Source organism: Pteropus medius, unplaced genomic scaffold (assembly GCF_902729225.1).
Source record: "Pteropus medius unplaced genomic scaffold, Ma_sr-lr_union100, whole genome shotgun sequence".
Classification (NCBI taxonomy): domain Eukaryota; kingdom Metazoa; phylum Chordata; class Mammalia; order Chiroptera; family Pteropodidae; genus Pteropus; species Pteropus medius.
In genome coordinates, this window is record NW_024344240.1 from 19,268,835 (window position 1) to 19,290,064 (window position 21,230).

The following is a 21,230-nucleotide window of genomic DNA, read 5'->3' on the forward strand; positions in this document are numbered from 1 at the left end:
AAAACTGTAGTCTTTCATAAATGCAGCTTTGCAAACCGAGTAATAAAATACAGTAATGTAACCGAGTAAAAGGCTTACATAACAGTGAACAAAATGAGAGGAAAGAAATTGCCCCAAATCCATCACATTTTCTAGAACTACTTATTTCCCTTGAAACGGCAGACTTTATAATGAAGTTAACTGTAAGCTAGCTAACAAAAATCTTGTTTTTATGGGAAATAAGTATTGTCAGAAAAAATAACAAATTCTGTTTTAAATCCTCAAGATTATACAATTGAGCTTTTAGCAAATGAGGGGGGAAAAACTGGCTCCACGACAGAACCATCATGGAGGCAGTGATTTCTAATTTAATCTCTTCTTATCGGCAAAAGATGGGGGAAATCACCTCAACTAAAATTAATACAGTTTTCTGTGGAATAATATACCATTACAGCTGATAAAGAAGTCAGTGGCTGTCTGTGTAGAATAAACTTTCTATAAAAAATATGTCCATGCTTATTAAACACACGAACTGTACGAGTTTATATTTGGCCAATGCATGTCCTGACACCTGTTCATTCAGGCATTAAACCTAAGCACTTGGAAAGCAAACGAAAGTATCTGTACAGCGATGGGTAAAAATAAACTGAACTATTCCTGTAACATTATCAAAGTGACCTGACCGAATAAAAGATCGTGTTGCATAGGATAAAGTAGTCAAATTAGATGTTTCCTCACGTTTTATGACTGGTTTGTCTTATTCACTGTGCATAAAATAGCTGACCTCCATTCCAGGAGAATGAGTAGCAACCAAATTTAATGCTATTTGCTCAGGGGCTCAAACACTGGTTTTATTGCCTCTGAAGCACAGTTTCTAAATGTGCTACTGTCACACAAAGACCCAATACAGTATTGCTACATAACAGAGGAGGAACATTTAATTCAACTGACCCTATATTAGCCCTGTGAGTTAACCATGGTATTTCAATGTTAGTCAACTCTTTGGAAATAAAGTTCAGGTAGAAGTTGGATAAGTCATTATCTTCTGGAGTGAGCATATATAATTTCTATTATAAGAATTTCCCAAGGACAACCAATTATAAGAGCGGCCAGTATTATCACTCCCCAGCTCACTCATTATACTTTAGCCACACTGGATTCCTTGAAAAATCCAAGTGTGTTTGACTGAATCAGTGTTCACAATTTTTCATATTCTTCCTATATTAAGTTATTCATCCATATCCCGTGTTATGTGATGCTAAAGTATTACCCACTGTGGGCAAAATGTTTTCCCCATCCCATTTATTTTGGGCTTGGCCGTACAGCTTGCTTTAGCCGGGGAATTGTTCCTGAACATGACACGAGGCCTTAAATGTGCCTGTGTGATTTAATTTGGGCTCCTGCCCTGCTGCCATGTGCTATGAAAGGAGCATGTTCCAGGAAGCTATAGGTAAAAAGAGCTACATATGAGACAGACCTGAATCCTGGAGTCCAGCCAAGTTGCAGTTGACTCACAGACCCACGTGAGAGAAAGAAAAGCTGTTGTTTCAAGCCAGAGTTATAGATAGTTGTTTATGCCAGATTATTGTAGCAAAATGTCACCTCAGTGCGTTAGCACATACTGTTCCCTCTACCTGGAATACTCTTCCATGTACTCCTCACCCAGTTATGTCCTACTCATGCTTCATCTCTTAATTTAAGTGTCTTATATATAGTACAGATATTGCAGACCAGATTAACTCCCCCTTCACATCCTATTTCCCCTTTCGTAAGATTCATCACATTTATAGTTTTTTGCTCCATATCATCCAATTAGAATGTAAGCTTCTTCCAGGGATGGGACCAATCCTTTATTCACTGGTATATTCCCAGCACCAAGCTAGCACAATATAGCTAGCACAGAGTAGATTCAATAAATATTTAAGTAATTTTTTTAAAGATCTGTGGTTCTGCGACTTCTGGTTGGGTAAGAAGTTTTACTTTTTTGGTATTAGTTTTCAGTGACTATAAAATGAACACAGTAAGATTTATCTCCTAAGGTGGTAATGATTAAATAAATTAACCAATAAATTTAACATTTCAAGCATCTAACACATAGGCACATAAAAGGCACTTGGTAACCTATAGTTCTGATTATGATAAGAAATACACCTCCTCTTTGTCTTAAAAGTTTATTTGTTTTAAAGTGATGTTTTGACAAAAAGAAAAAATTGCAGTGTCACTATTAATAATTATTTAATTTAGATATTTTTAAATATCATGCATATTTACCATGATACGAGTCTATTTTAGAAGCAATTTAAGGTAGAATTCAGCCAAGAAGAAATAGGTTTGCAAATTGATACTTGGTTTATTTCAAATATTTGTTATTAAGTGATCCATTCTTTTAAAAAAGAATGAGCCCTTCTCCCTTCCGGCCGTCTTTGGCGCTGCTCTTGGTTGGGGGCTGTCCTGCATCCAAATCTGGAAGATGGCGGCCACAAAAAAAAAGACGAAAAAGTCTCTGGAGTCCATCAACTCTAGGCTCCAACTTGTTATGAAAAGTAGAAAGTACGAACTGGGGTACAAGCAGACTCTGCAAATGATCAGACAAGGCAAAACAAAACTGGTCATCCTTGCCAACAACTATCCAGCCTTGAAGAAATCTGAAATAGAGTATTACATCATGTTGGCTAGCACTGGTGTTCATCACTTCAGTGGCAATAATATTGAATTGGGCACAGCGTGTAGAAAATATTACAGAGTATGCACATTGGCTATCATTGATCCAGGTGATCCTAATATCATTAGAAGCATGCCAGAACAGACTGGTGAAAAGTAAATTATGCAAACTTTTTCTTTAATAAAACTGGGTAGAGCTTGTTTTAAAAATAATAAATTAATAATAAATTAAAAAGAATAAAATTAACTCAATTTATTTTTTAAAAAATTTTCCACACTCTATTCATTTTTTAGAGTTGGTATTAATTTTTTCCAAAATGTTGTTCTTCATTCCCACAAGCAGCTTTTACATCAATAGGATTTCATTTAATTTCAATTAGTTCTTTCTTTTGCAACATATGCCCATCACAGAAAATCAGAAAATGCACATAAGTATACAGAAGTATATAGAAAAGTTATTTTTGTAATCCCATCACCCAGAGACAGCTACTGTATATCCTTCCAAATGTTTTTTTTTTTTATTTAAGTACATATTTTCTTAAATAATGATGGGATTGTTGTACATTACCCTTTTGTTCGTTGTTTTTCACTTTATTATAATGACCATCACTCTATGCCAATAAATATTCATCTACATCTTCTTATTAATGGCCTTCCATTGTATAGGAATATCATTGTTTATTTGAGCAATCTCTATTATTGGAAATTTAGCATATTTCATATGTTTTTTTTCTTTTGGGCCTTTATCAGCAATATTCCTGTGAATGAGTGAATAAATACAATGAGTCACTCAACACGTTCAAAAGACGGCAGCCACTTACTGACTGGTACCTTGTAATTCAGAGTACAATAAATCATATCTTGACCATAGTCTGTCTCTTTCCTTATATTGCTAACTGAGTCTGGGCCCATATTGGAACATGGTGAAGGTGAGGAGGTGGGCAAGATTGGGATACAAGCATTTGAGGAAGGACTTCCACTTCTGGTCTCAAGAATGAATATACAAGCCAGAAGCTATAAATTAACACATGATCAAAAATTCCAAAACAAAAAGTGGGCCCACGTTTTGAACTGGGAATAAGGTAAATAAAATGAAATACATGGGCTGCTTTTGATCTCACTATTTGCACCTTCAACGTCCATACTTGTTTTGACAAACACTTCTTTTTTCCCAGTCTGGTTGGCTGGTATGACAAGTGCTGCCATCTTTATATCATAGATAAAGGAGATGAGGCACAGAAAGGCTGACTAGAATGTCCAAATCCCATGAGTTAGTGCATAGCCAGGGTCTGAACCCATGTGTCCTGGCCCACAGATAAGTGCTGTTTCCATTCTCTCATAGTTCTCCGTAATACTGAGAATTATTAAGAATAGAGAACAAAACACAGTGTGGCAGGAAGATTAGCAAAAACATAATTCTCCTGAGAGACAGCACGGAGACATCTGTTAGCTACTTAGCATGGGTCTAACATCCTCAGTGAGAGGATAATGAATATCTTTATCCACCTCTCTAGAGCAATATGAGCATTATTGCTTAATTAGAAATTTTTCCTCAAAGAATTTTGATATTTTCAAAGGAAAGGTACTGCTAAAAAGTGAAAATATTTTCCTTGCTTCTACTATGCAATGAGGGAAAGGAGATTTGGCTCAGGTAAAGAAATTATTGGAAGGTACATAAATTTTTTAATCTAATAACGTTAGGACGGAGGAATTGTGAATCCCTTTGCACTTAACACACACCTTATAATACAATGAAAACCTTCTTACTCGACACAATCAGAGTTGCTAATTTAATGGTCTAATCAAAAATGCTAGGGGAAAAATACATTTATATTGTAAACATTATATTTAAACTTAAATAAATGTAAATATATTTGCCAATCTAGTAGAAGGTCATGACCCTTCCCCTCCCTTACTATGAGTTCACTGGAAATGATTCAAAGCTACATTTTTTTACCTAAACCACCTCCATAAAAATCTCACTTTTCATTTCAGAATTTTCCTTCTTTGTGCAGGGTGAGAATTAAAGACACTCATGAGGAAAATACTGTAGATTTTATTATTTTTTCCAATCTTTTCTCATTAACTAACTTGACATTATTGAATTTTTGCGAAGCATTCCATTTTAATTCCACTGTAATAATTCTTTCTCTTCTCTCTCTCTCTCTCTCTCTCTCTCTCTCTCCAGACTCATATTTCTTTAGTTCTTTAGTTAATTGTAATTGTGAGGGAAATCACATAATTTTAGTAACAAGTAAAACCAGCACACATATGTTAGAGAACCAACCATTTCAACTCTCAGAAAGTGAAACTCAACTCCTGGGGTCAGACATGGGGTGGTATGGGCAGAATGGCCAACTTGCTCAGTGTTCTGAGCACATTCGTGTGCTCACAGAGGGAACAGACAGTGCTGGTTCCTCCTACAAGTCACAAAAGTGGAAATTGGTTAAAACAGCACCCATGATAGTTTTTATTTGTTAATTGTTAATATTAAGCTGTGTCTCTATGGACAATGTCTGATAGCAGTCCTGGGTAAGAGTTTAAATGATAGCTATCATATTTATACTCAAAAATTTAAAGTCCCAGGGGGGAGGAGGAAGGGAGGAAATTTTAAAAAATGTTTAAAAAAATTATGTATATATAGTATGAAAAGTAATAAGAAGAAATAAACTAGCATTTAAAAAATAAAAAGTAAAAAGTAAAAAATAAAATCCCATTCCTCCACCCCAATAAATCCTCAGACTATAAATGTGCCGACTCCGGCAGTGAGTTTGGGTTCAGATTATCCAGCTCCTTTGTCTCTAAGAGAACCATTTTCTCACCAGGCCAGCCTCTTGAAATGGGAGAAAATGGCTGGATAAACAAAATGAATTCCAACTTTTATTTTCTGCTAAGCATTTACAAAGACTGGAATCTTTCTTATGAATTATTTTTCATTTTCTGTTTCTGATGATTAGAAGGTACATTCTGTGAGAGATGAGACCTCACCTGTCTCATCCACCTGTGCATTCTTGTCACACCTAAAACAGTGCCTAGTGCAGAGAAGCTACACAATAAATGCTAAGTAAATGATTGATGTGACCTGGCTGCCCTAAATGCATACAACATAACATCTTCTACACTGATGCGATTTCACATGATTACGACTTCTTTCCTTTTAAAAATAAATATCTGCACCGTTAAAAATTTTTTGATAACCAAGCAAAAATGCAGCCTGCAGGAAGCTAGATTCTAATCTTGCGTATATCAGGTCAGAAAATTACTTGTGCTCCAAAAAATAAAAAGGGCAAGGTACAATGACCAAAGCGGCATGACAATTATACAAACTGGATATATCAAGGGATTTAATACACTTGTTCAGACTCAGCCTTAACAAATGATCTTCTATATCTATATAACTGAAAGCAACCCGCTACTCACAAGGTAACATTATCTCCAGAAATCTTCATGTCACCTCTCATTGTATCTACAGTCCAACGATTTTATCAGAACTTCTAATATGGGTCATGACCAAACTGCCAAAAAATGAAGAAATTTTTTAAAATGGATTTTCTATCTGTGCTTTAAGGCTTTGTTTTGTTTTATTTAAGAGTATGTTTTGTTCAGATACACTTAGATTTGTAGTTGGAGAGAAGGAGAAGGCATGATGGAAGAAATTTTCGTTAAAATAGATTAGCGATTCATTAACAAATATTTGGATAAAGAAGATGTGGTACATATGTACCATAGAATGCTACTCAGCTATAAAAAAAAAGATGAACTATTGCCATTTTCAACGAATGGATGGATCTTGAGGACATTATGCTAAGCGAAATAAGTCAAATGGGAACATACGAAAACCTTATGATTTCACTCATGTGGAATATAAAACAAAAAAGTAACAGAAGAACTAACAAAACAAATAAAAACAAACTTATAGACAAAGACAACAGAATGGCAGTTGCCATAGGAAAAGAGGGGTGGGGGGAAAGGCAAATTGGGTAAAGGAGGTCATATATTTTTTTAAAAATAGATGAATTAAGAAATCTATTATAGATGGAAAGAACAACTCATTTTAAGGGATAGGAAGAAGTAATAGAAAGTTTCTTCAGAAGAAAGAAAACTTAAAGAAAGTAACAGCCAGTTGGAGAATTATTTTTGTTTTGTCAGTTAAAAAGATAGCCAAGAGGTCATGCTGGTCCCTATTGAGTGAACATTACCACAATCTCCCTTCGAACATCAACTTTCACACAGTCTCTCAAGTTACATCTATGGGAGTTTGCCTAACCTCTTTCCTCATCTTCACATTCAGTCAATAAAATCACTGAAAATTACTTTAAAATGTCTTGCAAGTTCAGCCCTTCTTCTCCAGCCCCGTGATACTGGTTCAGACTCTGGTCCTCATAGCAATGGGCTGTTACAACAGTGGTCTGTCCCTGTACTAACCTATCTCCATGCTGCCACCAGACTCCCCCTCACCCAAACGCTTTGTCGTATTATTTAAGCTTTCACATGGGCTCAGCTTACTTCTGAAGTCTTGTATCTTCTCAGTCTCCTTACGACATATACTCAAGTTTCAGGAGCAATTAGAAAATAGTGGGCCATATAAGTCAGAAGCTCAGTGAAACCATCTAGAACAACTAATATTTTGTTAATATAGTATTTATTTATTCTTAATTGTTTCTATAGTAAATACTGTGGTGCACCTCCCAGTTCTCCCCACAACCCACTCTCCCTGTCCCTTCAGGGCCATGATGTTCATTCCTCCAGATGCAGGGAGTACAAGTTCACAGTTGACTCTTTCTCAAAAGGGGCTACCACATCTCCAGCTCACATCCCCTCCCAGCCAGCAGCCCACATTCAATGACTGATTGAAGCGAGACACAGAAGTCCAGACATCCTGCCTTGATGGGAGATAGCTGAAGTGTAATATCAGTTTATTCAGAAACTTAAGTGAAGGGAAAGGACGTCTATACCTTTTTTCAAAAAATCTATTTATTCTCATCCATCTCCATTATCAGATATTGCTTAAAATACTGGAGCCAGAACTATGAAATCTGACTCTGTCATTTATCAGCTATGTAACTTCAGTAGGTTACATAACCCCTCTTTATCTCAATTTTCTCATCTATAAATTGAGGATAATAATAATAATATGCTACTCAATGGATTGTTGTGAAGATTAAATGAGTTATCATATATAAAGCATTAAGAATGGTGCCTAACCAAAATCAGTGCTTAAGTTCATTAGGGTAACACTAGCTGCTATAACAAATAGACCTAAAATTGTCCAATGGCTCAAACACAATAGATATTTCTTCCAAAGTGTCCTTGGTCAATTGGGACAACTTTTCTCTACATGGCTTTATAAGAACCTAGTCAATGGGTTCCCAGTTATTTCTCATACATGCCTTCTCTATTCTAATCAGCCAGAAGAGGGAAAGAATAGAGAGGAGTGTGTATGGGAGATTTTTATGGGTCAGGCCTGGAAAAGGAGGTCATTGTATCTTTTCACATTCCATTGGCTAGAAGATAATCACATGGCCACACCTAACCGCAAAGGAGTCTGGGAAATGTAGTGTGGGAAACAGATTTTAGTAACTATTCTTGCAGTGAATTTTGTAAATTAATAATTATTATCATCATTCTTATTATTACTAACTTTTTAGCTTGGGCTCCCATCTCCACTCACCTAGAATGTCACAATTATCTGTTCATGGGTCTTCCTGCCTCCAGACGATTCCACCAACTCAAAACCTTTCTCCACGCCAAACCAACAGTTATTATCCAAAATCCAAATTTGAACATGTCACTCACCATCCTCCAACTGCCAGCTTAACATCCTTCTGCAACTCCCCACTGCCTCAGGATTCAGTCAAAATCCCTGAAATTCCTCCATGACTCAGTCATCCCACATCCCTTTGGTCTCACCTCCAGTAACTCCCAACCTTGCAGCTGGCATTTGCTATTGGACACCGTATATTCCAGTGAACAAGACAGATATGACCCTACCCTACAGAGTTTACATTTTAGTGAGGTAGCCAAGAAACCAGTAAACAAATATGCACTATTAAGGAGTATGGTGAAAAAAAATAAAGGGTAAGGAAATTGAGAGTGGTAAGGTAAATAAAAGATAAATAACATCTTGAATTTAACCAGCAAGTGATAATCATTCCACAGAAATACACTGTGGATTTGATTCTTCACCTTGTAATTGCATATTACAAAAGAATTCTTATCGTTGACCTATATTTGTGTTCCTTTAAACTTCTTTTATGACAGCTATTCAGGGAAGTAATACAGAGCACTAAAGAGTGCCTAATGTGCAATTTGTGTGGGATATTGAGAGAATAACATAATTTATTATTGTCTCATTGGGGAATAAGAGTGCAAAGGGCTCAATTTTCTTCCCACAATCTTCTTCACAGAAAAATTCAACATAAAAATATTTAACGAAATCAGATTTTACTCAAGTAAGTAAAACTGTAAAGCTGTTGTTTTTTTAATTACCTGAACAATGCTACCATCGTCCTAGTAACTTAAAAAATGTTCCATTTGTGATGTTCCTGTCACCTTACTGGATCTAAATTTTCAAATCCAGAACATATGAAGTTGAAGATTTTCTTGGAGATGCTGGTCTTTTAATAAGAATAAGCTGCTCGCACCTGCCTTAGATTTTTAATAGTCAAATATGAGCATGTGCCCTGATGTAACATCCACATAAAGCTATGAATTTCCTCTCAGAATCCTTCTATCAAACAACTGGAAGTTTTTATTCATAAGAGCAAAAGAGAGCTGAAAACAAACTATTGTCAAATAGTTTGAGCATCTTTAAATGAAAACTAGAGTGCTGTACTTGAAAACTCAAAATAACCTAAAAGAAGTCAGAAAACTGGCAGGCCATAGATGGTAGGATAGATTCACGAAATTATCATGGGCCCAGAGCATTCTACACTGCTATTCTCCTGTCCTCAGCACATGACTTTCAAACCATGGCCCAGGGTGGTTGCTTGAGCTCCAACCGTTATACTCACATTCCAGTCCTTAGGACAGGAAATAAGTAAAGAAAGGCACGCCCATCGTGGTGGACAGAATAATGGTCTGCTAACAATGTCCATGTCCTAAACCCTGAAACATGTAAATATGTTATCTTACGTGGAAATGTAGATGTGATTAAGTTAATAATCTTGAGATGGGGAGATTATACTAGATTATCCAGGTGTGCCCAATGTAATCACAAAGTTCCTTGTAAAAGGGTGGTAAAAGGGCAATCAGCGAAGGAGATGTGACAGTGAAAGCAGAGGTCAAAGCAATGTGAGGAGAGGCCTGGAGCCAAAGAATGCTGAGAGCCTCTAGAAGCTGGAAAAGCAAAGAAACAAATTCTTTCCTAGGGCCTCCAAAAGGAACACTCCTTGCTAACTCGTTTTAGACTTCTGACCTCTAGAACTATAAAATAAGAAATCCGTGTTGCTTTAAGGCACAAATACTGTAGCATTTTTTTACAACAGCAATAGGAAACTAATATATCCTCCTTTAACTTACCAAAGAAGAAGGTAAAAATGGATAATGGGGCACAGTTAGCATATTCTGCCACAATGTTTTCCTTCTAAGAAATAGAAATAAATATTCCGAAGGAAATAGGTTAATTTGTCTTACTAGAAGTCTTTGGTTACAAAAACGAAACTTCAGTCCCAATTCTAACGAAGTTAAGATTCAGCAAGAGGAGGAGAGATTTACTTACAATATATTTGAATGGCTCACCCCGTTAAGGAAGAAGTAAAGAATGAATTGTATATCCACGAGGACTGTAACCAGGTACTTGTGCAGCATCGCCCTTTCTCTCCGACTTCTCTCTCTGCCCCCCGCAACCTGCTTTTCTCTGTTTCAGTTCATTCTCTTCTACTTAAGATGTATTTTATTCATATGATGAGAATCAAGCGTGGGCATCACTGGGTCATTCAGTCTAACTTATAGACCTTCACCTGATCATTCATTCATTTGCCACATGTTTACTGAGTCTCTACTATGTGCCAGGCCTGTAAGCAAGACAGACGAGTTCTGGCCTCATTCTGGTAGCTGATACAGATAACAAATACATAAACAACATTCCTTAGAGATTATAACAGGTAGAGACGAGCAGACAGATGAATTACAGAATAACTGGGGAGACCATTCTAGACTGGGTGGCCAGGGAAAGCTTTCTGAGGATCTGATATCTGAGACTCCAAAGATAAATAAGGCAGACATAAGCATGACCCAAGGGACAGCAAAGACTCTGCGATAACTTCTTGAAACAAAAGAAGGGAGGCCAGCATACCTGGTGCCAAGTGAGCAGACAGAGACAGCAAGAGATGAGGCTGAGAGCTAGAACCAACAGAGCCTCGTGGATATACCTTGGTTTTCCTGGGAGAATCCCCAGTACAACTGTTTTCCCACCATAAATATTAAGAGCTATCCAATTTGGATGATAAATTGTATAGTCACTCTATATATGGGCTATAGGAGTCAGAGTTATAGCCTAAGATAAATGGAAAGACATTGAAAAGTTTTAAACGGGGCAATGCCATGATCTGATTTGTATCTAATAACACCAGAACCAGAGAATAAGTTAATAAATGCAGTAAATTAAATATGTCTACATTTGGAACACTGAAATTTTCTAATGGACGAAATCAATGTCAAGATAAAATAAAAATAGGTAAAATGCGTGACTTAGCATAAGGCACAGATACACCCTCATCAGCCCCATTTAACACTCAATGCCCCTGCTCTGTTTGTTATTCTTCCCACTTCTCCTAAACTCAGAAGCACTTTGAGGCAGAACATAGCTCCAGTTTTCTGGGTCTCATGGCAACTTGGCAACACAATGCTTCTAGGCTAAAATCCCAACTTCCATGGATTCATGCTGTTTCAATAGCAAATATTTACCTTACTTGGCTCCTCGGGCTAATTAAAGGTGTAAGGCTCTTTCCTCTTGGCTCTCCCCTAAACTGCTTTCAGAACTAGAGGCAGCTGTAGAATAAGAATGACAGCCCCATAATTCATCTCTACATGCACACAGTGATTCCCTCACAAAGATCCTTTTCAAATTAGGAAAAGAATTCATAACCATACCCTGCCCATGCCACTCTCCTACTGGATTTGAAATTGCATCTCCCTTAATGATTTCTCCTAGATCTGAAGTTATTCCTAGCAGCATATTCATCCTACAGCTGCCTCAGGAAGAATTTCAGGATCAAATACTAGGAACTTATTATACCAGTTAGAACACAGTATTTCATTGCAAATATTTATTTTTATTATAAAAATGATATATGCTTACTATAAATGATTCAAGAAGACAAGATGGTAATTAAAAAGTGAATTATCTCTCTCCTCTCCCTCAGCCCCTGTCGCCAACCCAGTGAATGGCCCTCCTCTTATAGCCTCTGTAGTCAGTTTTGGCCATTTTTCTATGTATATACAAGTGAATGGAAAAATATATGTTGTCATTTATGTAGGTCACCTTAAAGGTTTTAAAGTGATTTCTTGATAACAAATAAGTTCAGATTTCATAAACTATGAAGTGGAGTCACATCGCAACTCCCTGGCAGTAACTGAAGGCTCAGCCCTTCCTGCAAAGTACAATAACTGGGTTAATTCTGGTGACAATTCACAACAGAGTCGAGAAAACAAATTTAAATCGCCAGGCCCAGAAAGAAATCAGAACATGAGGTGAGGTTACAACTCTGAAAACAGACTCCACACTTGAGTCGAGGAAGAAAATAGGCGGAGAAGGTGGAAATAGAAGTCTAAAACAGGTGATGAGAGCACAGGGTCTGGTCAGGAGGGGAGAGGAAGCACCGAAGTCTACTGTGGTCACTGCGGTGTTGGGAGGAGAGCAGAAGCGGAGAAACCAGGAGGGCAAGATGGATTTGCTTTAGAGAAGGAACATGGATACCACTGGGAATTGCCCTCTAACTAAGTGGTTATATCAATTTACACTTCCACAAGCGGTGTACAATTTTTTCCACGTTGCCCTACCTGTGTCAACAATAAATATTGTCGGATGTTTGCATTTTTAAAAAGTTGGTAAAATGACACAGTTGTTAAGGGCCCGAGCTTTTGAGCAAAACTATTGGTGTCCAAATCCTAGTCTGGGCCCTACTTTCCCTCTCTGAAAGAGAAAGAAGGTAGTAGTACCAAACTCACCTCATGCAGTTATTTCGAAAATTAAGTTAACAAATGAAAAGCACCTGGAATAGTATATGGTTAGTGCTCAATAAATATTAGTCCTGTTTCAAAATTTTGAATTGTTCATTCAAGTCTTGTCTTCTGTGAATTTCCTATTTCCTTAGCCTGGAACTTTTTATATCAATCTGTAGATATTTTTTAAATATCCTGAGTAACAATCATTTGTAACTATACGTTCCAAATCCTTTTGTTAGCCAGTGGCTTCTCATTTTAGTTTTTATGATGTCTTTTGTCATGAAATTTTTAAATGAAAATCTAGTCAAATATATCTTCCTTCATATTTTTTTCTTGTGTTCTTTTCCTCACTGCAGTCATAAAAATAATCTCAAATATTTTCTTTTCTAGAAATTTTTAAAGTTCACTCTTCACATTTAGGATTTTAGGATTTAATCCACCTGGAATTTAATTTTATGATTAGTATGAGGAGAGGACCTTTTTTTCTTTAACCACTTTTCCATATGGGAAACCAAATGTTGAGGTATCACTAATTTAATTTGCAATGCCACTTTGCACATATATCATTTCTAGATATATGTATATGTGATTTTAGTCTCTCTGTTTTATTCCATTAGATGATGATGCTGGTGATGATGATGATGATGATTTTGCCTGCACCAAATACTTCACTGTCTTAATTATAATCTTTAATATTAATCTTGCCCTTGCTACCTTGATTAATTCAAGAATCTCCTTCCATGTATGGTTACAGATTCAAATTGGCCAAGAAAATAATTTGTTTGAGACTTTAGAGTGTGGAAGTGAAGGGAAGTTCTCACTCTTTGAAGGTCTTCACAATTAGATGTAGTGACAACCAGACACAGAAGTACTTGCCCTTGCTCTCCTTTGCTTTGCGTCCAGCTCTTCTTTTCACCTGCTGATCCTGCATCCCAAGGTCTACTACTGGACATTTGGCTAAGATCCACAGAGGAAGTGGCTACACAGAGGCAACGGCTTCACATAGCCCTCCCCTCTGCGGTACAACCTGGGTAGCTGGATGTGTGCTTGGCTTCTTTGATTTCCCTGAAAATTCTGATTTGTCTGCCTATGGCAGCTCTTACAGAAGACTGGAGAAAGATTCTTTTCTGATCCTGCAACTTTTCCTTCCAGGTCTTCATTTCCCCAGTTCCTCCCACAGCTGTATAAAGTCTACTTCCTAGAATCTCTTAGGTCATAACATTTATGGCAGCTTTGCTCTCTTGATTGAGTGCTGACCACACACTAGATATGGTAGAATGAGCCTTCCCATTTTGGATTTCTTCAAAATTCTTTCTCATTTGTTCTTCCATATGACTTTTTGAATCATCTTGTCAAGTATCCAAAAAAGGTCAACTAGGATTGTGGTTGAGATTGTTTTCAGTTAATTAATTGATTTGGGGAGAATTGATGTATTTTATAATATTGAACCTTTTTAAATTTATTTATTGTTGTATGAGAATGCAAATTATTTTTATACTAATTTTGTATTTAGTAATAACTCGATGATCTCTTATATTAGTTCCAATAGTTTGTTTGTATTTTCTCTTAGATGAGATATGAAGGTAATAATACTTCTGTGAGTAGTGATAGTTTTCTGCTCTTTTTTTTTCTTTTCCAGTCCTCATGCCTTTTCTTTTCCTGTCTTACTGTTCTGACTGAGACCTTGAAATAATGATTGCATGGAAATGGTGATAATTGATATCTTGCCTTATTCTTGATATTAAAGAAAATGATTCTAAAGTTTTATCTGTAATTATAAAGTTTTCTACAAGTTTCTGAAATATTTTATTCAATTAAGATAATTCCTCCTATAATGCAATAGCAAAAAAATTAAATAACCCAATTAAAAAATGGGCAAATGGACAAAGACTTGAATATAGATTTCTCCAAAAAGACGTACAACTGGCCAACAAGTATAGGAAAAGATACTCAAAATCATTAATCATCAGGAAATGCAAATCAAAACCACAATGAGATATCATCTCATATCTTTTAGGATAGCTATTTTCAAAAAAACAAAGGTAACAAATATTGGCAAGGATGTGAAGAAATTGGAACCCTTGTACACTGTTGATGGAAATGTAAAATGATGCACTTCTATGGAAAACACTATAAAGGTCCTCAAATAATTAAAAATAGAACTATCATATGATCCAGCTATTTCACTTCTGGGCATATATCCAAAATAATTGAAATCAGGATCTTGAAAGAAATATCTGTACTTCCATGTTCATTACCACATTATTCACAATAACCGACATATGGAACAATGCAAATGTGAATTGACAGATGAATGGAAAATTAAAAATGACAAACACTTACAATAGACTATTATTCAGCTCTTATAAATAAAATTTTATAAATAAATAAAATTTGTGACAATACAGATGGACCTGGAAGACATTACTCTAAGAGAATAAGCCAGTCATGGCAGGACAAATATCCTTTTGATTCCACACTTATATGAGGTATCTTACATAATCAAACTTCTATAAGCAGAAAATAGCATGACGATTGTCAGGGAGTGGGGGAAGAGGAAAATGGGGAAATATCCAATGGATATAAAGTTACAGTTACGCAAAATGAGTAAGTTCTAGAGGTCTGCTGTACAAACACCATGCCTGTGGTTAAAAATACAGTACTGCGCACTTAAAGATTTGCTAAGAGGGAAGAACTCATGTTGTATTCTTACTATAAAAAAATAAAAAATAAAAAAGCAAAAGGACCCAAGGAAACTTTTAGAGGTGAGGATATGTTTATTACTTTGATTGTGGTAATGGAATCATAAGTGCATGCATATGTCCAAACTGGATACAGCAAATACATGTGGCTTTTTGGTAAATCAATTATGCCTCAATAAAGCTGTAAAAATAATAAATAAAATAAAATAAAATAAAATAAAATAAAATAAAATAAAATAAAATAAAATAAAATAAAATAAAATAAAATAAAATAAAATAAAAATAAAAGTCAGGCTCAGTAACAGAGAAAGGATATTTTCTTGCCTTTACCAAGGAGAATTTGGGGAGAGATTTCCACTCCCAGACTGCTCCCTGAAACAAACCACCAACATTAGCGAGATCGAATAGCATCCAGTATTCAGAATTATTTTGAGTTTTATGACATTAATATAAACCCAATTTAAAAATTCTCTCCTATTTTTATTTCCTGTGTTTCTAATATGAAAGTGTTATATTTTAACAAGTGATTTTTCTGTAACAATTGTGTTTTTCCTCTTACAATTTGTTAATGTGGTAAGTTATATTAATAGATTTTTCTATCATTAAGCTATCATTGTTTTTCTGGGATAAACCCAACTTAGTCATAGTGTATTATTGTTTTTGTTTTTTAAGTTACTGATTTTGCTAAATTTTATTTGAATTTATAACTTTACATTTAGAAGTGAAGTTGGTTTACAATTTTCCCTACTATCTGTCTTATTTTTAATTGAAGTTTGTGCCAGTCTAATAAAAATTAGTTTGAAAGTATTTTTTTCTTCTCATACTCTATTTGTATTCTCTGGAGAGGTTCACAGACGATCAAGATTATATGTTCTTTGGAAATTTGGTAAGACTCACCTGTAAGAAATTAAATCTTAATTTATAATTTGAGTAGATTTAATCACTGATTTACTATCTTTCAGGGTCATTTATGTCTTCTCAAGTCAGTTTTAATTTATTAAAGTTTTCTGGAAAATTGACCATTTTGTATATTTCAAATTAATTGACATGAAGTTGTACGGGATTGTTCCTTGTTGCCTGTTTTAATTTCTGGGTATATATGTGGTTGTGTTGCTTTCTAATTTCCAATTTCAATATTAATTTGGTTATCTTTTGTATGTAATGCCATCCTGACACTGGCTATGAGGAAGTCCTGTTTTAAATGGGTTGCAATAGCCAATGTTTACAACAGCCCAAAGTTCGAAGTAGGAATAAAAATGGAAATACCACTAGAAATACTTCTTTATAACTTCTGTTTACTGTCCCTAATTCCTCTCCTGTAAAATCACATAACCTCAAAAGAATGCTTGCTTGTACATACTTCTTAGAAATGTGTACTCTTATGTAAATGCAAAGTGTTGATATTCTGTTTCCTCTAATTTCTCAGTCCACATAAAAAACTGAAGATAATAACATTTCTCTCCTGAAATACATCTTCTGCAGTTTAAGTATCCTCAGTTTTTCTAACAGTTATTCAAACACCCTGGATCCCAAGCCCTTTGCTAACCCTCCCCTTCTAGTGATTCATCCCAGTGCACCAGCATCCTAAACTTAGTCCTTTATTCTAGATAGAATGAACCCAGTAGGACCACACCCTTCCATTAGTGCATCCTGAAATACATTGATTTTTTTCTGCTCACTCCGTCACACTACTGACTCATGTTAATTTTGCGGTCAACCAAATATTTGGGTCTTTTTCACACATGCTTTTGAGGAATCTTTATTTCCAAGTAATATAAGAGCGGGACACCACTATGTAATGCTCTAGTCTGCCAATTTACAAAAAGAATTTAAAGCATGTCTGTCTGGGCTATAAGCAAGTATCCTCGTAAGCAAGGATGGAGTAGTTAGCAGACAGTTCTGTCCTCAGCAATCTAGGGGGAAAAATCTCTCTTTATAAAGAAAGCCATGTCAGCTGGGTCATACCATAGTCCAACAGTCAAGAACAGGGCAGGAAAAAGAATTACCATTTATTGAGAGCTTATCGGGTGCCAAATCCATGTTAGGTGTTTTGCATATGTTACCTCAGCTTTAGTCCTCATTACAACATTGGGTCAAGGTGTGGTGTGAATAAATAAAGATCTAAATAAATAAATGCCAGATAAATTTAACCCCACTTATGAGGAAACCAAAACTTAGAGCACAACTTACCCAAAATAATGCAGCTAAAAAGCAATGGGGACTTAAATCTGTGTAATTTCATCTACACTGTCAACCAGGAGTGAATAAATGTGGGTGGAGGCATCAAGGAACAAAAACATTTGTGTAATCCTTTATGGTTTAATGAGGGACTTTCACCTACATAACTGTTTTGATTTGATCCTCATAACATCTTCATGGTAGGCGGAACAGGTGATACAATCTTTATTTTACAGGTAAAGATATCAGTGCTCAGAGAATTAAGTGACCTACCCAAAGTCTCCCAGCTAGCCAGTGAGGTTGCAGGGCAGACCTTGCCCCAGGCTCTCTGACACCAAGCACCATGCAAGCACTCCTCAGGTAGCTGGTGTAGGGCAAGGCGGTGGGGGGGAGTGAGGGGGCAATCAGAGGGCAAGGGCAAGTGCTGATGATCAGTATGGAGGTGGAGAAAAGTTCAAAGCCCTAACCTTACCAAGAAAATTTAATGTTCTATTATTATTTTTAATCATCTCAAGCCCTTCAAGAGGCATAAAAGAAAGCAAGCCCAGGCTCATGACCAAGAAATGGAGCAGCCTAGGGCAGACAACAGAGCTGTGCCTTCCACAACAAAGGCAGGGCTGCCTTTACTAGCAATGACATTGGTGCAATCAGTTCTTAGGGAGGAAGCTATAAAGCAGAGACCAATGAACCTATCAACCTTCATTTGATTTCTTCAGCAAAGCCAGAATCTGGGGGAAAAGTACTCAAAATGAATCAAATGTTTTCATTTCACAATCCATCGAAGACATGTAGATTTAACAACAGTCAAGTATCCATAGAACATTTGGTTTTACCAGTTATTTACACTCCACTTAAGTCAAGCCCCAGCTTATTCAAGCTTGCAAAATAGAGGTTTTGCCTGTTACCTGGCATTTTGCCTGCTGGTTACTGTTTCCCACCCAGTCTCAACTAAGACCAAATCCCCCCAAGCTGAGAGGTTGTCTTTTCCTTTTGACCACCACTTCAGGTCCATTGCCTCCTCTCAAGCCTGGTTGGGAAACTTTTCCTGGAGCCCCCTAAATGACCCTGGGGATTCTACCTGTCCTAAACATGCAATGCACTGTTCTGTCAACGGTGGTGGACATACACTTTCACCATGGTAGTCAAGTAAGTTCCTCGGAGTTTTGTTTCTTCAACCAAACGCGAAGAAATCTGGAAGCAGACATTGAGCTTTTCCAGTTCTTTCCAAGCTTGGCTGTGGCTCAAATTCTCCCAAGCACCTTAAAAGAATATACAGATGCCTGGACTCCTCCCAGAAAGATTCTGCTGGAGAAACATGTTAAACTGCACTGTGCAGTTGCTATATCAGCATGTCAGCAAAATCCAGACTGTAGAAAAGGGAGCTGAAGGGAGAACTTATAGATTCAAAGAGACTTAAAAGACATCACAACCAGTGTGATGTTTGAACTTAGTTAATTCCTATTTCAAACAAACACATGGTGAGCAAAAGAACAAACAAAAACAAAAGAAAATTTGGGACATTTAGAAGACAGTTGAAATTTTGACCATTGTTTGGATCTTGAATGATATCAAGGACTTACTGTTATTTCTTTTTAGATTAGTTATAGTATTGTGGTTATTTTTTTTAAAAACAGTTTACATCTTGTAGAAAAATATGCTGAAATATTTTTGGGTAAAATGATGATGCATAGAATTTGCTTCAAAGGAAAGGAGGAATAAGCAGAAACAGATGAAGCAAGACTAGCTATAAGTTGATACTTGTTGCAGCTGGGTGTTAGGTTCATAAGAATAAGTGAGGTTCATGATGCTTTTGGATGTAGTTCAGTATATTTTTGAAATTTTTCACAATAAAAGTTTAACCTCTCCAGGTTTGTGTACTATTCCATTTCTTTTCCCCCCACAGCTTAGCATACTCACAGATACACTCACACAAAGACCAACCTGTTTCAGTGTGAATTCAATCTTTATTCACCAGAGGAGAAGAAAGGGGAAGTGGGAGGAGGGCATTTTTGGACCCCGTACAAACACAAGTTTCAGAGTTTCTAATGTGAGTTGTATCAATTCTCGACTGAGACACATAGAACTGTTACTAAATATCAGATCAGTCTGGTTACCTCTAAAAAACTAGTCCTCCCTCTTGCTAAACTAAAGCAGTCTAGTTTTTTTCTTCATAAACTGCTATCCCTGCAGAAGTACAAGTGTATGTGTTTGTGTGTGTGTGTGCCTAGGGCTGCCATGTACTTTTGTGTACGTTGTGCAGTGCACAAGGGTATCACATCAAGGAGGCGTCCTTCACATCATCAACATTGCAGATTCGCATTTCTACTATGACAACTGTCTCACAAGTGGCAATAAAATGCCTTGTTCTAACAAAATCAATCTACTTGATAACTTCCCAACCCGATGGAAACAAAAGCGTCTCAAGATAAGGGCTCCTTTTTCAGTTATGAACTCATATGGGCTAGCCATGGACTTGAACAGCCTAACTACCTGAGTTTGAATTCCCTCCCCAAAGACGACTCACTGACTACAACCTTCACAAGTTACTTAATAGCCCAGAGCCCAAGTCTTTCATCTGTAAAATCAGATGATACTTTTGAGAACATTGTCCAAAGCACTAAATGCATGCGAAACTGTGCCTGGCAGGTAATAAGCCCTCAGTAAGTGTTAAGAGATTAGCTAGTATCATATCTATTCATACATATCTAATTTTATGAGTTTAAGTGTATATGTGTGTTGTGTCGTTCATAAACTCAATAAATAAATTACTGCAATGTACTTCGAAAAAGCTATATTCACCATTTACTAACCCACACTGATTTAAAAAGAGGACATTTTCCCTAACCATCAAGTTTTGAAAAATGCAGTCAAGCTCAAGGTCCAGGTAAGCAGCCAAGGTTTATAAACCTCTCTGCACACAGGATCTGTGTGCATATGCTGATCAGGAACTCGCTGAAGAAACATTCTGGGGTTTTTCCATCCTTCTAAAGACTTGGCCGGTAAGCCTGTCACTGGAAAAGATCCAGTGGGAGTTGCCAGCCACAAAAGGGGTATTACCCCACAGGCAGAATAGAGTCAAAACGCTTCAAGAGGTGAAACGTCTATTTTTAAATGGAAAGAACACAGAGTATGCCTTTAACTTTGTGTTAAAAATAAACTCAGCTGCCTTCTCTACACTTCCCACCCCCTCCCACTGTCCTCCCATCCCTTGCACTGCCCCATAGGAAAGAAAGAGTGCTTGTGTTCCTTTTCATTTCTTCTCATGAATTTTTCTTTTTCTTATTTATTTATTTGTTTTACTGTTAGCCAAACATGGGCTACTTTGGTTTTCAGTTCACAAAGCAAGTTGCATTCTCTCTCAAAAGAATCTTCAGGGACCCCACCCCACCCCTACTCCCAGAAAGCAGGCTGGGTCATAATTCAGAAATAGTCCATGTTCAGGGGCTGAGGGAAAAAACCACACAGAGATAAGCAAAATGGAGCTCTGCCAGCTTTCCCTCATGCCTGGGAAATGTCTGCAGGGGAGGTCATTCAGGCAAGAGG

General features: G+C 36.7%; 1 long non-coding RNA gene across 2 annotated transcripts; it reads right to left on the reverse strand.

The window, feature by feature from the left end:
* Window positions 1-2,231: 2,231 nt before the first annotated feature.
* Window positions 2,232-8,549, reverse strand: LOC120607434 (uncharacterized). Of its 2 annotated transcripts, none has more exons than XR_005654154.1 (3): window positions 8,437-8,549; window positions 4,928-5,060; window positions 2,232-2,554 (listed from the first exon to the last, which is right to left on the reverse strand). It is a non-coding gene; the product is annotated as an uncharacterized LOC120607434 (long non-coding RNA). The 2 variants fall into 2 exon arrangements; XR_005654155.1 differs by lacking the exon at window positions 2,232-2,554 and adding an exon at window positions 3,378-3,398.
* Window positions 8,550-21,230: the final 12,681 nt, after the last annotated feature.